At 44.2% G+C, this 17,045-nt stretch overlaps 1 protein-coding gene across 11 annotated transcripts in view; it reads right to left on the bottom strand.

The window, feature by feature from the left end:
• APBB2 (amyloid beta precursor protein binding family B member 2) overlaps positions 1-17,045 on the bottom strand; it is a 329,970-nt gene that overhangs the window by 27,142 nt on the left and 285,783 nt on the right. The window contains exon 1 of one of the 11 annotated variants that reach the window (XM_059672722.1): positions 6,351-6,474. The exons of the other annotated variants lie outside the window; for them this stretch is intronic. The gene's annotated coding sequence lies outside the window, so the exon portion shown is untranslated. Of the gene's footprint in view, positions 1-6,350; positions 6,475-17,045 lie in introns of those variants that run through there. 11 annotated transcript variants of the gene reach the window in all.

Genomic DNA, 17,045 nt, shown 5'->3' with positions numbered 1-17,045 from the left:
TAAACCTTTGTGTATCATTTAGGGAAAAGAACCCAGGCAATGCATTCCCATGCAGGCTGAGGCCGAGAAGTTGGGAGAGCTGCACAAGAGGACCCCTTCTACACACACCCCCCCCCCCCACCCCGCCCCGAGCCAAAGGCACTGAAATACCTTAGCAGGAGTTAGCTTCCTGATACAGGCTGAAAGAATACACCTTTACTATTCAGAAAGGTTACATTTTAAAAAATATATTTTTATTTATTTATTTATTTATTTATTTATTTAAATATATTTTATTGTTTTTTTACAGAGAGGAAGGGAGAGAGATAGAGAGTCAGAAACATCGATCAGCCGTCTCCTGCACACTCCTCACTGGGGATGTGCCCGCAACCCAGGTACATGCCCTTGACCGGAATTGAACCTGGGACCTTTTCAGTCCACAGGCCGATGCTCTATTCACTGAGCCAAACCGGTTTCGGCAAAAATATATTTTTAAATAGATTTTTAGAGAGAGGAAGGGAGAGGGATATATAGAGAGAAATATCAATGAGAGAGAAACATCCATCAGCTGCCACCTGCACACCCCCTACTTGGCATTGAGCCTGCAACCTGGTCATGTGCCCTAACAGGGAATTGGACTGGGAACTCCTGGTTCATGGGCCAACGCTCAACCACTGAGCGACACAGGCTGGGCAATAAGGTTACATTTTTATATGCAGCTCGTCTCCTTGTTTCAGCATCTTTTTTCTTTTCTATCAAATATGATAATACTAAAAACAAACAAACCACAATTCCATGACAGGAACATCCTATTTTTACTGAGTTTACCTTCCTTTTATTGTCCATATTTGTTAGTATTTGACAAACAAACATACCATCTTGAAGAAGCTCAAGTGTGGGCTTGGGATATTTGAGTGATGGTTTATCACAGCCCCACCTTCTCCAGGAATTCTCAAGTCTGGTTTTCAGAACACGACAAGGCTGGCCAACAGGTGACGAGACTTCTTACTTCCAAAGGACAAGGACCCTATATCAGTTGTCACTGTGGGTTCCATTCAAGTCCTTTAAATCAGGGGTTGCAAATGATGGTCCCTGGATCACAAACCATCTACCCCCTGCCTGTTTTTATGAACACGGTGTCACTGAAACACAGCCACACCCACCCACCCACTATTTCCCGTGGCTGCTTTTGTGCTACAATGACAGAGTTGAGTAGTTGCAACAGAGACCATTCAGCCCCAAAGCCCCAAATATTTAAAATCTGGGCTTTTCCAGAAACACTGGAGAACCCTGCTTAGATGACAACCTGACTCAGGCGTGCAACATACAATGTGGACAAAAACTGAGATTAGGACCAGTAATGAAAATGCAAGGCCCCATGTGGAAAAATTATTAAGGATTTCAAGATGGTAACGCAGAGCATTAAGACAAGTTGCATTACACCCGTGCAACTAGCTGAGTGGCTGGAATAATCCTTGTTACAGGGGACAAGCTCCGAGGCCAGCTGGAAGCTCTTCCAGCCAGATGCAGGAATAAGAGGTCCCTTCCAACTCGTATCTTCTTTAGAACCCAAGAAACCTTCTACTCAACTGAAAGTTTACATGGACATCCAACACGAGAACCCTAATTCATACAGAGCTCTGCCCCAGTTCATTTATTTCACGAAGGTCACTAGCAGGCCGCGACTCTTCTTAGAATGCTTAAGGGGGCCAGGGGGAAAAAACAAAAAACAAAACACACTGGACTACTTGAAAACAGCATTTTCATGTAACCTGGCAAACAGATGCATGCTTTGACATGACAGAATCAGGCCAAATCGGCCCCAATTGTCAACTGTGCTCTCAGCTGCTTTTCCTCTACCATAATTATTTTAACTGTCATAATTTATTCATCCCCAGAAAAACTCACATGTATCTAGGGTAACCAGTCTAGGCTTTCGGATCAGGAGGGCTGGCAGCCCCAGTCACTTCTGCCCCTTCTCCTCTGCGTAAGGAATATTTTTCATATATATATATAATTAAAAAAATTTTTTTTCCAAAACCAAACTCAAGCTGATTCAGAACCAAAGTTCCCTGACCTTTGTAACCATTCAAGTGCACAAATCTCAAGATAGAAGGATGGCACCAAATATGCTATCAGAACCCAAATATTTCATTTCTCTACTTTAAGATACAAGGAAATGGCCTTTTTAGCTCACAAAGTGCTCAGTGCATTTCCAGCAAAGTTACTAAGAAACTTTGCTCTTGCTGATTAAAAAAAAAATGTTTCTATTGATTTTAGAGAGAGAGGAAGGGAGAGGGAGAAACATTGATGTGAGAGGGAAACATCAATCGCCCCCTACTGAGGATTGAGCCACAACCTGGGTATGTGTCCTGACTGGGAATTGAACAGGCAACCTTTTGGTGCATGGGATGATGCTCAATCAACTAAGCCACACCAGCCAGGGCTACTTCTTTTGATTTTAAATACATATGGAACAGTTTTGTTTATGACAGAGTATTGGTTATTGGAACCACGTAGGATGTTGCATGTGAAATAAATAACTTCAAATGCAATTGTCAATGGTTTCTTAAAAACTAGGAGCAAAAGTATAGTTATTTTGTATGGATTAAAGCTTAAACCTATCTTCTTTCTTACTCTGATCCTTTAGTTTTATGACAGAACAAAGAAAATGCTCAAAGGTCTAATAATCAGGTGAGAAAGACAGTCCAGGGTGAAAATGTCTTAGGGAAATGGCCAAATGCACAGCATCCACTGGCTATGTCCACTCATCCACAGTGCAGAATAAAACAAAATTAAGTCAAGGTCTTGATACAACTGAAAGTGAGTTGTTCCATTGAGTATTTGTCCTTACACAGTCATTATTCCTATTAAAATGCATTTCTAACAGAGATAAACAATAAATCTAAAATCCCAGGGATGGTCCTAATTTATTCCACTTCCTGCATCTTCTACACCCAATCCTGCCAGTTCAATCTCCACACTTGCTCCTCTTCATCCCCTCTGCCATGACTTTGATCTTCCCAGGACCAGGACTTGCTAACTGGTCCCCCTGCTTCCACCTCTGCCCCTGACATCCATTCCCCTTAACGGCATTCATTGTGATCTTTTTAATGAAATAAATCAGATCATGGCACTGCCCCGGTTACCACCCTCCAAAGGCTTCTCATGGCATCAACAAGAAAACCCAAACCTTGAACCACAGACAAAAAGTAGGATCTTGTCCCCACCTACCTCTCCCATACCACTGGCCTCCTTGCAGATCCTTGAACACGCTAAGTGCTCCTCTTCCTCAGACCTTCCTACTTGCTCCCCACATGCCTGGCTTCTTCTCAACCTTCAAGCTCAGCTCAAATGTCCCCTCCTAGGATAGGTTGCCTCTTGGTGGGCCCTATACCCACTGAGCTACTTTTTGTTGCATTGTGCTGTTGATTGTCTACATGGCATGTATCCTAATCTATATCATCTTGCTTCTGAATTGTTTTTTTTTTTTTTGGCTTATCTCCTGACTCTTTGAATCTTGCCTGTCTCATTCCCTCACATACCTCACAAGATGCCTGACATATAGATGTTCCATCTCTGCTGAACAGCAAATTAATCTATAGACTATAACTATCAAGTATATGTAGTGGTCATAGTTAAACCCTATAAATAGAAAATAAAATATTTTATCTATATTTATTCATCTGCCCATTCAACAATTCAGTTATTTATGGAGAGCATCCTATGCCAGGTAGTATGTTAGGACCAGAGAAGTCTAAAAAGGTCTAAGAATTTCTCAAAAATGTTATATTCATAAGTGTTTAAAATAGGCACTTAGGAAAAAACAAAACAAGTTACACTACTATTTAGTATGTTTTCATGTGACCCTAGGGATTTGTAGAAAAGTGTGGGAGGGAATAAATGGGGTTTTCCCACTTGTATTCCAGGCCTCTAAACCTAGGAGTCACCTCTTCTCACCTGGGAGACTGTAGACAGATGTAAAGCTTTGCTCAGTCAGTGCTTCAGAATGAAATTCATCTCCCCAAGCAGCTGCTGAAGATGAAGGTTACTGAGGTGAGACTAGGAGACCGCATGACTGACAGTTTCCAACCAGACTGGAATTATCACATCCAAATATACAATGCCATGTTCAAACTCTTTAGAACTCAGCTCTGGCCCTCCTGGCAGTCCCAGACTCTTTAGAGGGGTATCCCTGACCAAGGCTAGCAGTTTCAAGAAGGCAATCCCAGTGCACAAGGACCACTCATCTGATTAACACCGCCCCCCCTTGGAGTGGAGGGGTCATGGGCACACCTGTTTGCACTTGCAGCTCTGGGCTCAGCTGATCTGCAGGGCAACAGCCAGCAGCAACATTCTCTCGACTCCTCAGTGTCATCCACACATTTCAGAGGACCTATGCCAGCACAGTGTGAGCGCCAAGAAAGCAGAAAGGGACCTGTTGCATTTACCATTTAATCATTATTGCCAATGCCCGGCGCATAGTAGGTGTTTAATAAATACTTGTTAAATAAATTATTCCCATTGCTCAAAAGCTATGACCTGCTAGAATGACAAAAGAGCTCATAAATATACCTGCCGTCAGGAAAGTGGGGTTCCTGACCAAACCAGATCATCACCCATGCCTTCACTCTGAGCCTCGCTCACCGAGCCAAGAACGACAACCGCCCCTTCTTCAACAAGAATGGCTGATGCTTTGTGGAAAGTCTTCCCCCGATTCAGCCTTTTATTGACGTTTCATTTTGGACAACACAGCCAGTGTATAATTAAAAAATTATACACAAAACCAACAAATACAGATTTGGGGCTGTTTTCCTCACAGTATGTTATGCTTCTAACCTCGTGGGAAAGGCCTTGAGACACCTGAAAACTGCTTTTACAAAGCAAATGGCAACTAAAAGGCAGCAGCAAAGAGCTGAACTTTAGGGAGAAAACTTATAAACTGCTTTTGTGTCCGAGCAAGCCTGGAGATGAGACTGACTACTCAAAGGTCTAAGACAGCCATGGGCAAACTACGGCCCGCGGGGGATCCGGCCCTTTGAAATGAATAAAACTAAAAAAAAAAAAAAAAAAAAAGACCGTACCCTTTTATGTAATGATGTTTACTTTGAATTTATATTAGTTCACACAAACACTCCATCCATGCTTTTGTTCCGGCCCTCCGGTCCAGTTTAAGAACCCATTGTGGCCCTCGAGTCAAAAAGTTTGCCCACCCCTGGTCTAAGACCATGGTCAGCAAACTGCGGCTCGCGAGCCACATGCGGCTCTTTGGCCCCTTGAGTGTGGCTCTTCCTAAGCCTTAGGAGTACCCTAATTAAGTTAATAACAATGTACCTACCTATATAGTTTAAGTTTAAAAAATGTGGCTCTCAAAAGAAATTTCAATCATTGTACTGTTGATATTTGGCTCTGTTGACTAATGAGTTTGCCGACCACTGGTCTAAGAAAACCACAAAGAGAACAACAAAGAAGGCAGTCAGAACCCACCTTTTATGAAACAAGTCAAAGCCAGGCTACAGTTAAAGAAAAGAAAAGAAAAGAAAAGACTAAGGGATTGCCTCCTCCTGCACCTTCTCCCTCCCGCCCAGGGCAATAATGAAGATTCACAGCCAACACATTAATTAGGGAAGCCACGGACATGCCTGGTTACAATATGGGTACAGGAAGCAGTTATCAGATAGGAAAGCCTCATATTCCCCGAGAATCCGATAAAGTGTTGTATGCAATATTTAAATGATGTTCTTCCTTTTTTTAAAAAGACTCCCCTTTCATTGCCAAGAGCAAGCACATGGTAAGTTGGCTTCTTTTCTACATGTTGGGTATTTGAGACATTTTCTCCCATGGAAGTCACACCACTATTCTAAATCATATAATAAAAAATTATTTGAACATGTAGTCTTTCCACACCAAAGCATATTGCTTTTAATCCAAAAATTGGATTACCCCGACCCTGCGATAATTGCTCACTCCTAATAGACAAGAAGGCACGCATGCGATTCCCCGGAGGGCGCGTGGGATAAACGCACTCATTCACCCAGCCCTACACTGGCCGCAGCGGACACGCCAGCGCAGACGCTCGGAACGGCTCCCAGCCGCGCGGGGAAACTGGGATCAAAGACTCCTCCCCACCCCCATCTCACGCACCCCTCACCCCTCTTCCAGGGAGGCAGGAAGACCCCTCCTCAACCCCAGGCCGCCCGGACCTGGCGCCTCCCTAAGCGCCGACTCCGGGCAACCAAGGGGCAGCCTTTGTCCCGCGGGCTCCCGGGCCGCCTCGCGGTCCCCGCGTGCGAGCTCGGGCTCCAGGCGGCTCCTCACCTCCGCGCGCACCTGCAGACAAAGGCGCCCCGCGCCCCCCTCACTTTCCTCACCTTGGCCTCCCGGGGCTGCCGTCCCCGCCTGGGGACCGGGCCGGGGGTGCGGGCACCTGCAACCCAGGAGCAGCCGCTCACTCGAGCAGCAGCCCGTCCCTTTGGTCTCAAGTTGAAGTGAGTGGCGTCCGCGCCTCTCGGCGTCGCCCGCCCGCCCGCCGCGCGCCCCGCCCACCGCCGCCGCCCATTGGCAGCTGGCCGCCGCCCCGCCCACTCCGCGCCCCGCCCCGCCCCGCCCCGCCAGGTGCCCCGCCAGGTGCCCAGCCAGGTACTGCCAGCTGCCAGGGGCTGGGCCAGGGGTAATCTGAGAGAGGGGTGAAACACCCACACCAGCAACATACCCCCATTCTATAATAAACACTCCCCTTTCTGCGCTCCAGGACTGGGGAAGTTCATTCTAACCCCACCGAACCTCTTTAGAAAGCTCCCGTCCCGGGCCTGGGTTTTGTTTTCCAATAGGACCCAGCCTGATCCGTGCGGGGTGAAGGTGGGGGGACAGGGCAGGGGCGGTAGGCAACCCACAGCCAGAAAGCCCCTGCGATGCCACGGAGAAGCAGAAGCAAACTGCGGTTTGATCCATCAGAGAGTAAGTTTTGAACTGAGCCGAAAGGTACTTCTCCCAGATTCCCTGCCCATTTCCACGGAGCCCTTAACAGCAGGTCACCCCTGCACACCTTTCTGATCGCCACCTCTCTTAAGGCACCTTTTGTTTACTGCTGCCCCGAAGCCAGGGTGACACTGGCATCCCAACACTGTCATCGCCAGCTGAGAACTCACACATGGAAGCAGGAAAGTGTCCAGTCAGCTGAGCAAAAGCATTTTAAGGCAAAAGTGCTGGCCAGCCATTGGCCAAAATAGACTTTGAAAGGCAAATCCAAGGTCTTTGACTATGTTCTGTGTGTGTACTGAAAGCACTTCCTCTTTCTAATTGTTTCTGGGCAAGAATAAGCTATTTGATTGAGCAATTAACAAAGTGGAGTAGGCAGGGGACAACAGCCAAGTTTTCTGTCATATTCAAAGCTCAATAAACTCTTTTTTTCAGGGAAACAAACAGAAAATATAAAACATACATGGAAAATCAAGGGTGTATGGAACTAGGAGGCCTTGTCTGGGTTTATTGAGTAAAATGCATCAAAGGTGTACTGGAAACTCTTTTCAATGTTCATGTTTTTAATGTTCGTGTCTTATCAGACATCTGCTCGTTTGTTCAACACTTAATAAGCTCCGTGTTGACAATTTTATGGGCTCTTTTGGTTAATGGTTGTCTTTCAAAGGGGGCATGATTTAATTTGTGAATCTATGACCAGTAATGCGGCAGCTGTTTAGAAGAGATGTTTACAGTGAACTGCTCCGGCAACCACAACTGTCTGGAACGCAGCCCAAACTGGAAGAGGGGGTGGAAGGTTTGAGGCTTGGGGTTTAGCAGTCAGAACAGACATCGCCAAGTCTGGAGACAGGAACGGATTTCACCATTGCACCTGGCACCTTCAGAGGCTTCCCTTCCTGCCTGCCACAGAATACTAGTCAGTTTGGTTGTCTGATTCTCCGCCTGCAGGAGAGTAGAAGGGACAAATCAGATGGGGCTGCCAGGCGCCCACAGGTGACGGCACAATGTGACAGCTGAGGGTCTGCGGGCAAGCAGTCCTGCTAGACAGTCCCACCAGCTCTACCTCTGACTGCTCTCTCAAACTTGTCCCCCTCCCAGCTCCACTGCCTCCTAGTTCTAGCTGCTGTGCTCTAGATGGCTGCAGCGATCCTCTAACAGTCACATGCTTCCACTTTTGTTCCAGAGTGGCTAGTCTCACAGCCACACATGTGTCCCTCTAAAAAAACAATAAAAAATCACAGTCCTAGCTGGTTTGGCTCAGTGGATAGAGTGGCCTGTGGACTGAAGGGTCCTGGGTTCGATTCCGGTTAAAGGCAAATGCCTGGTTGTGGGCTCAATTCCCCAGTTAGGGGGGATGGGGGGCAGGGGCAGGCATGCAGGAGGCAGCCGATCAATGCTTCTTTCTCATTATTGATGTTTGTATCTCTCTCTCCCTCTTCCTTCCTCTCTGAAATCAATGAAAATATATCTAAACAAACAAACCACAAATCTGAGCATCCACGCGCCTGCTTTAAATTCTATAAAGGCTTCCCAGGGACTGGAGACACAGTCCATAATCACTTTCAGGGGCTCTGAGGCCACCTGGGATCTGGTCCCTGTTTTCTCTCCAATCAATATTGCAACCACATTCCCTCCTCTTCTCCAGGTTCAGGAACATGTCCAGCTACTTCCCACCTCAGAGCCTTTCCACCACTCGTTCCCCGCTCCTGAAATGCTCTTCACAGCACTGCTCACCTGGCCAATCCCGCTAATCCTTTAGATCTCAGTCCATTTCTTTGGGAAAATCATCCTAACTGGCAGCACCGCCCATCCCACCCCCATCCCTGAGCATCCCAGACTTCTCCTTCACAGGTCTTATCTCCTTTCACTTTATGGTTTCATAAGCTTACAGTAGCGTCTAGTTTGTTTCTGTATAATAAGAAATTCAACCTTGACCAGAGAGAGGTCTGGCCTTTGCTCTCGGCTTCTGGGAGGTGATCTCTAAGACCAGGGAGTGCCATACCTGATACAAGTGTTTTTGTTTAGCTGGAGGTCTTAGGTCACACTAACTAGAGAGTCTAACAATGCGATTTAGGGCAGGAGCTTTGGGTCATCTGGCATCAGTTTTGACTCTGGAGGAGCTGGAGACTGAGATCAGCCATGTGGACAGTCAACCATACCTTCGTGATGGAGCCTTAATTAAAATTCTGGACACCAAGGCTCGGATGAGCTTCCCTGGTTGGCAATACTCCATGCATACTGTCACACATCACTACTGGGGGAGTTACACGGTCCATGACTCCACGGGGAGAGGGCAACTCTGTGTTTGGAACTTTTCTGGACTCTGCTCTATGTAGCTCTTCCCTTGGCTCATTCTAATGCCTATCCTTATGGTAATAAACCATAACTGAGTAAAATAGCTTGCAGTGATATCCGTGAGTCCTTCCAGTAACCTGTAGAACCTGAGTGGTCTTGTGGACTTTTCCCAGTATATCTTTAGCAGGAAGCACATTTCCTGACCCACAGGAAGCACTTAATATATTTCATAATGAACAAATGTGATAAATTAAAATTTTTCTATAGATACTTTTTAAATGAGCACGCATGTAATCTGCATGTACTGCCTTTATCACTTCAGGAATAAATTTCACTTTGCAAACTCCTACTTCTGAGTCAGGGTCCAGATCAAATGTCACCTCTTCTGTGAAGCCTTTCCCTACTCCCCAGGGCTCGTCATTGTTGGCTCTGTAGCCTCTGGCCCATCTCTCTGTGTTCATAGCTGTCAGCAGTACTGAAACATCTGTCTTTGTGAAGGCCCTTTGTTAGATGAACTCTGAATCCTAGCATCAGGCGTGAACACAGAGCAAGTACACAAAAGGTGTTTGCAGAATGAAGGCATTTTTTGAAAAAAGGTTTGGTTTATTTAAAAATAGGTTCTGTTGTCTGTGAATTCTGGTACATATTACCACTCATTCCCTAAAAAATAAGGTAGCCGTTACTGTAGTAACTGAGTGTTATAATGGTATTCTGCTCTATTATTTTCTTCTCCTCTTTCTAAAAATAAAATTGTTCCTTATAATTAGTATCCACTTTAAAAGCCTGACATGCTTTAAATAAAAATATGGAAGTAGATCATCTAACTTTTAAAAATCATCTCACTCCCTAATTAGAATAAAATATTACAGTTTATTTACATAATACATTAAGAAAATAAAAAACAATCACTAATCTTACTTTCCTCCATACAAACCTAATTAAAAATTCAACCAGCATACCAATAACCTGTGATGTCCCCAAGTAGCACAGAAAAAAAAATCAATTTTATTTCCTTCAGACCTGCATTTAAACTGGATAATAACTGCTATCATGTGTAACAGCCATAATCCAATTTCAATTTGTTTGATTAGATGAGTATAAACACTAAACAAGAAAGTCACGGGATTGTAATAGCAATGTTCACACTGTTAACTCATTATAGAACAAAGCGTTTTAATTCGCTCCTAGAAAACATGCTACCAGACATATATATAAATATGAGTTGAACTAGCCTTAGGTAGCACCACAAATATCCTTATAGTGTCTCACCCAAAGGTAAAAGCAGCTTTGAACTCAGAGGCCACCTGAAACTCTCCCTGACTTTAGGATAATAAAATCCCTGATAGATGCCTTAACTGTCTGAGATTGTATTTAAACATCCCTTTGGCCCTAACTGGTTTGGCTCAGAGGATAGAGCATCAGCCTTCAGACTGAAGGGTCCCGGGTTCGATTCCAGTCAAGGGCATGTACCTTGGTTGCGGGCACATCCCCAGTAGGGGGTGTGCAGGAGGCAGCTGATCGATGTTTCTCTCTCATCGATGTTTCTAACTCTCTATCCCTCTCCCTTCTTCTCTGTAAAAAATCAATAATATATTTTTAAAAAAATAAACATCCCTTTGTATGACCGCATAACCACTGAGGATATCAAAGCAGCACCCAGATCAGTGGTTCTCACAATAGAATGTGCATAATAATCCTTACAGTGAAGACGCCAGGGCCTCACCCCCAGAGTATAACTCAACCAGTAGGTTTGGAGTAACCCCCTGCTCTTTCTGCATCAGCACCCCCCACTTCTGGCCCAAAGGATTCAGAGGCAGGTGGCCCTGGACTATACACTTAGAAGTCCCCTGTGTAGGGGAAGGAAGTCAAATGACCCAGATAAAGACACCGGACAGTATGATGCTGTATGTCTTTTTGTGTCCCCCACTAGACTCTGAAACTCAGCCACACTTCATTTGGGCCTGTATCTTTATGGACCAGTTCAGCTTAATAAATAAATTCATAGCCCTGCCTGGTTTGGCTCAGTGGATAGAGCGTTGGCCTGCGGACTGAAAGGTCCCGGGTTTGATTCCAGTCAAGGGCATGTACCTGGGTTGCAGGCACATCTCCAGTAGGAGGTGTGCAGGAGGCAGCTGATCGATGTTTCTCTCTCATGGATGTTTCTAACTCTCTAGCCCTCTCCCTCTCTGTAAAAAATCAATAAAAAATATAAAAAATACTTAAAAAAATAAATTCATATAGTCCTGGCTGGCATGGCTCAGTGGTCAGAGCATCGACCTCCCAATGAAAGGGTGGCAGGTTTGATTCCCAGTCAAGGGCATGTCCCTGAGTTGCAGGTTCGTTCCCTGACACCAGTTGAGGCATGTGCAGGAGGCAACTAATCAATGTGTTTCACTCGTATCGCTGTTTCTCACTCTCTCTCCACCCCTCCCTTCTTCCCTTCCACTCTTTCTAAAAAGAAAGAAATTTGTATTTTTTAATACATATAAAAATAAATAAAATACTTCATTAAATAAATTAAGTTCACTTGTAGCAAAGTGGCATGCACTCACACTCATTCATGGCCGTCAGGAGAATTCACCAGGGGTGAATTTCTGAGGATCACAGATGATTCTAACAAGATTATCACGAGGGCAGGACCTTGACCTAGATCAGTGCCTTTCAAATTTCAATGTGCAAGGGCGTCCTCTGGGGATGTGCCAAAATGCTCACTGATGCAGCAGGTGTGGGGTGGGGCCCGCATTCTTCAAAACATCCCAGGTGGTGCTGATGCTCTGGTCCAGAGACTGCACTCTCAGTGAAAAGAACCCAGATGCAAATTAGCCAAACAATGGGCACACAGACAAATATACAGCCAAAAATAATTCGAGCGCAGATACACAGTGAACTGGGACAACACACAATGAACCTGGACAACAAAAGCCAGGGAGCTGTGGACCAACGGTAATATTCGCCAACTTATTTTAAAGGACCAGTGTACATGGTGGCTGCTCTTGGAGGAGTAACTGCATTTGTAAAAGAAACCCCCACCGCCCATATAACTGATCAGGTACCGCTGGGCCTTCGCTTGCACTCACAGAGGGAGGTGACTTTATTCTAAAAGACCTTCAGGTTCTATCACAATAGCTCTTTAACTCAGGTCTACCAAAATATTTGAAAAAAAAATCTCCTGCCCAATGGCCTGGAGTCTTCCTGTTCTGCTCTATAAAACGCAAAAGCTACCTATCTATATAATAGAATAATATGTAAATTAGCCGGGACACCGTAACGTCATGACCAAACAGTAGGGACCTGAGGCTGCATGGTACCCAGCTGGGGCAAAGGACCTCAGGCCACGCCCCCAGCCCCATGGGGCTTGACAGGGTACCTCAGGATGCACCCCCCTCCCCCCAGGGGCTTGACGGGGGTGGGACTGGTCGGATCTGGGTCTCACCCAATGGGGGTGGGGCCAGCCGGGTCTGGGTCTCCTGTGCTTTCGAAGCACGTGTGGGTGGTGGGAGGGGACTTGACTCTAGGTCCTGCAGTGCACCCCAGACTCTGACAGGAGGGAGATTTTCATATACATTTTACTAATTTTCTTTCATCTCTGACACTTCTATTATAGAGAAAGGGCAAATAGCAGTATTAAAATATTTCCTCTAATTCCCTTTTAATGTGCACGAATTTCGTGCACTGGGCCTCTAGTTTATAATAAATGTGTACAACCAAAATCTTTGTAAATGGAAGATATTTCCAAGCCCTAGGCAGGGGGTACAACTTATTTCCTTAATGCGATATTTAGCAGACAGAACCTCCCACCAGACTAAAGACAGCGGGCGAATCGCTGGATTCCCTATACTATAAGGAAAGTTGACTTCCCCTCCTCCCCACACCTCATCCAATAGCTCTCATGTTCCCAACTGCTAGATGGTGGGAGGTGAGCATAAATCATTACCCGCTATGATTCAGAATCCTAATAGAACCAGCACAGCATTCAGTTCTTACAGGGCATCCACTCAACTGCCTCCCTAGTCAACACCCTGGCTTGCTCTCTCTGGAAAGCAGAATTATAGGAAGGTGCAGGGGGCACTGAGAGCCTGAGGAAGACAGAGCCCACCCAGGAACAAAAATAAAGGGCCAGGAGAAATGCCTGCTGACTGGCAAATTCCGTGATTAAAATTAGAGAAACTTCATGTTTGTTTTTCTGTATTAGAAACTCAAGCTTCATGATAATGAATCCATTGTTGAAGGCAAAGGCAGGGTATAGGAGGGTGAGGGCTGGTAGAACAAAGCCAAGAGAAGATCTTGGAAAAAAACTGTATTTTCCCTCACCTCTAACCCACCACTGATCTGGTTTCTGCCCCTATAGTTTTGCCTTTTCCCAAATGTCATATAAATAGAATCATAGTACAGATTGCTTTTTGAACCTTCCATCTTCCACTTAGCATAACTGTTGAGTGTATCAGTAGCTCATTCTTTTTTATTGCTGAAAATATCATTGTATGGATGGACCATATTTTGTTTATCCATCTACCAGTTGATCGATATTTATGTTGTCTCCAGTTTGGGGCATTTATGAATAATGCCAATAATAAGAAAACAACAACAATCCTATTTTTAAAATGGGCAAGAAATTTAAACAGACACTTTGCCCAAGAAGATAATATGGTTTTCATGAGCCCAGGAAAGCTGCTCAATATCATTATTCGTTAGGAAAATGCAGATTAAAACTGCCGTGAGTTACCACGTTACACATTTTAGAATCCTGTAATAACAGCAACAAAATCCGACAAAGAACAAACACTTGGCAACACCAAATGCTGGTGAGGATGCTGAGCAACTGGAACGCCTGTGCTGCTGGTGGGAATGCAAAATAGAGCAGCTACTTCGAAAAGTGGCTTGACAGTGTCCTTCCTTCCTTCCTTCCTTCCTTCCTTCCTTCCTTCCTTCCTTCCTTCCTTCCTTCCTTCCTTCCTTCCTTCCTTCCTTCCTTCCTCTCTCTCTCTCTCTCTCTCTCTCTCTCTCTCTCTCTCTCTCTTTCTCTTTCTTTGAATATATTTTATTGATTTCAGAGAGGAAGGAAGAGGAAGAGAAAGAAACATCAATGATGAGAGAATCATTTATCGCAGTGGTTCTCAACCTGTGGGTCGCGACCCCTTTGGGGGTCGAATGACCCTTTCACAGGGGTCGCCTAAAACCATCGGAAAACACATATATAATTACATATTGTTTACATATTGTTTTTGTGATTAATCACTATGCTTTAATTATGTACAATTTGTAACAATGAAATTGGGGGTCACCACAACATGAGGAACTGTATTAAAGGGTTGCGGCATTAGGAAGGTTGAGAACCACTGATTTATCAGCTGTCTCCTGCACTCCCCCTACTGGGGATTGAGCCTGCAACCCGGGCACGTGCCCTTGACCAGAATCCAACTCAGACCCTTTGGTCCACAGGCCGACATTCTATCCACTGAGCAAAACTGGGTAGGGTGGCAGTTTCTTATAAAGTTAAGTGTACCATTACCACACAACCCAGCAATCCCAATCCTGGGTATTTACCCCAAAGAAGTGAAAACATATGTTCACACAAGAACCCGTACATGAATGTTTATAGCAACTTTATTCACGACTCATTATTAACTTCCCTTTTCAGATGTATAGGCAACTGTCTTTTAGGAAGGCTTTCCTAAAACTCCTAGGGTTTATTTCAGTTTTTCAATGTTCACAGACCTAAGCATATCAGTGATTTTAAAATAAAACGAAGAGATTACAAAAGAAGCTGCTGAGTTTCTTGGGGTCACAAAACTCCATTTTTATAAGCCTACTGTGGAGGCTGAGTCTCAACAGAGAGCTCACCCTATTATTATCACTTACAGCACCAGGAGCATAGAGAGACACAAGCTAGTGTTCTGACCCTTAACTGAACCTTGACTCTCTCCTCCCCACATTGCCTTCCATAATCCATTTACATGCCCTCCTCCCCCAAAGAGATATCAGCTAGGTCAGGGGACTACGGAAAGCAGGGCAGATAAAATTAGCCAGCACTTCGATCCTTTAGTGTCGAGTTTACATAAAAACATCATTTATAATTGCTAGCATTTGTTTCATCTTCATGCTCAACTGGAAGTTCCTAGTTTTGAAGGACAGTGGCATTTTGGATGAATTGTGGTATGTTTAGCATAGCTGGGCCTTGTTTTTATAAATAAAGTTTTATTGGAACACAGCACAGCCATTCATTTATATCTTGTGTAGGGTGGCTTTTGCCTATCTTTGGCAGAGTTGAGTATTTAAGACACAGACAAAGTGACCTACAAAATGTAAAGTATTTATAGTCTGGCCTTTTACAGAAAAAGTTTGCTGATTCTGGATCTCATAGAATGGCCTGCAGTCATTCGATTAATATGAACTATTAGTGCACCAGTTGTGTATCTACTAATTCCTAACGTTTGTGTAATATTTTATTTATATATATTCAAATATGAACAAATGTCTGTTCATATATATAATTTCATTACTCCATTAGTCCTATTAATTTGACGATTATTATTATTATTACCATGACCTTTTTACAGACAAAACAGTTCAAAGAGAACGGGTGAATTTATTTATAAGAGGTGAAGCCAGAAGGAGGTGAAGCCAGGACTTGAACCCATTTGATTCTTCAAATCTGCTCTTGTCACAAATAAAACAAATAAACAGAAAATAAAATAGAGCACACATAGCAAGCTCATCATTTAGTGGACAAGTTAAAATCAACTTGGATTTCATCTGCCTAAATGCCCCACTGAGCTCATTCAATTAAAATAAGTTCCACACAAAGTTCACAGATGTGGCTCACGTCCCCACTTACCCTTCTTTCTGGCACCAAGGGACTGCTTAACCTACAAAAACGTCTTGTGACAAACTGTATCCCTTTCATGTATGTTAGTTCATTATACTAATTAATGATCAGAGAGTTGATTCAGGTTTTATGGGAGCTAAAGCTTAGACAACTTCTGGGTCCCTCTTTAAGAAAAAGAACACAAAAATATCTTCCTGTTGCAAATTTTACAAAAACCATGAGAACTGATTGCGAGGCCCCCACCCAGAGCCTGGAAAGGGGCCCTACATTTAAGCTTCATTATCATAATAATAAATCCTCCTCTGTGTATTATCTTTCCCCCTTAGAGAAAGGAAACTCATAGACTCCCATTTCAGTTTCTAAAAAAGAGTGGAGCCTTTCAGCTAAGCAGAATGATTATTTAAATCTGCCACCCCCTCGCTTTCCCTTAACGCTACGAGACTGAAAGCATTCATGCTTATTCTTGTCTAATTCTTTCTTCAGCCTAAAGCAGTGGTTTCCAAAGTGTGGTCCACAGACAAAATTAGACTCACTTGGGACCGTGCTATACGTGCAGGTTCTCAGGCCCTGCCCCAGAAGTACAGAATCGGAAGCTTGGAAGCTGGGACTCTACCGCCTGTGCTTTGGAAAGACCTATAGCTGATTCCGATGCGTGCTCCAGTTCGAGCACTGGTCTACTAGACCATAAGTTCTACTTTCCCCGCTCATGCAAAAACGTTTTTGAGGAAATGAGGAGAAACTATATTGTTTAGTAAGTTTTATATTTTCTCTTTAGGAACACAACAATCAATTTTAACATCAAGCAATCCCATTTTTAGAATTTTAGAAAAATAGGACAGGTGAGATGTGTCAGAATTAACCAGAAGGAAAGAAGCAAATGCTTACAGCTCACAGTCTACTGGGATGACTTCTGAGTGCACTGATGATAAATCAAGCAAATTCATGACTTACTGAATGGGAAATGTAT

This window comes from Myotis daubentonii, chromosome 1 (assembly GCF_963259705.1).
Source record: "Myotis daubentonii chromosome 1, mMyoDau2.1, whole genome shotgun sequence".
NCBI lineage: Eukaryota > Metazoa > Chordata > Mammalia > Chiroptera > Vespertilionidae > Myotis > Myotis daubentonii.
The sequence above is the reverse complement of the archived record's forward strand: the minus strand, read 5'-3'. Positions and strand labels throughout refer to the sequence as shown.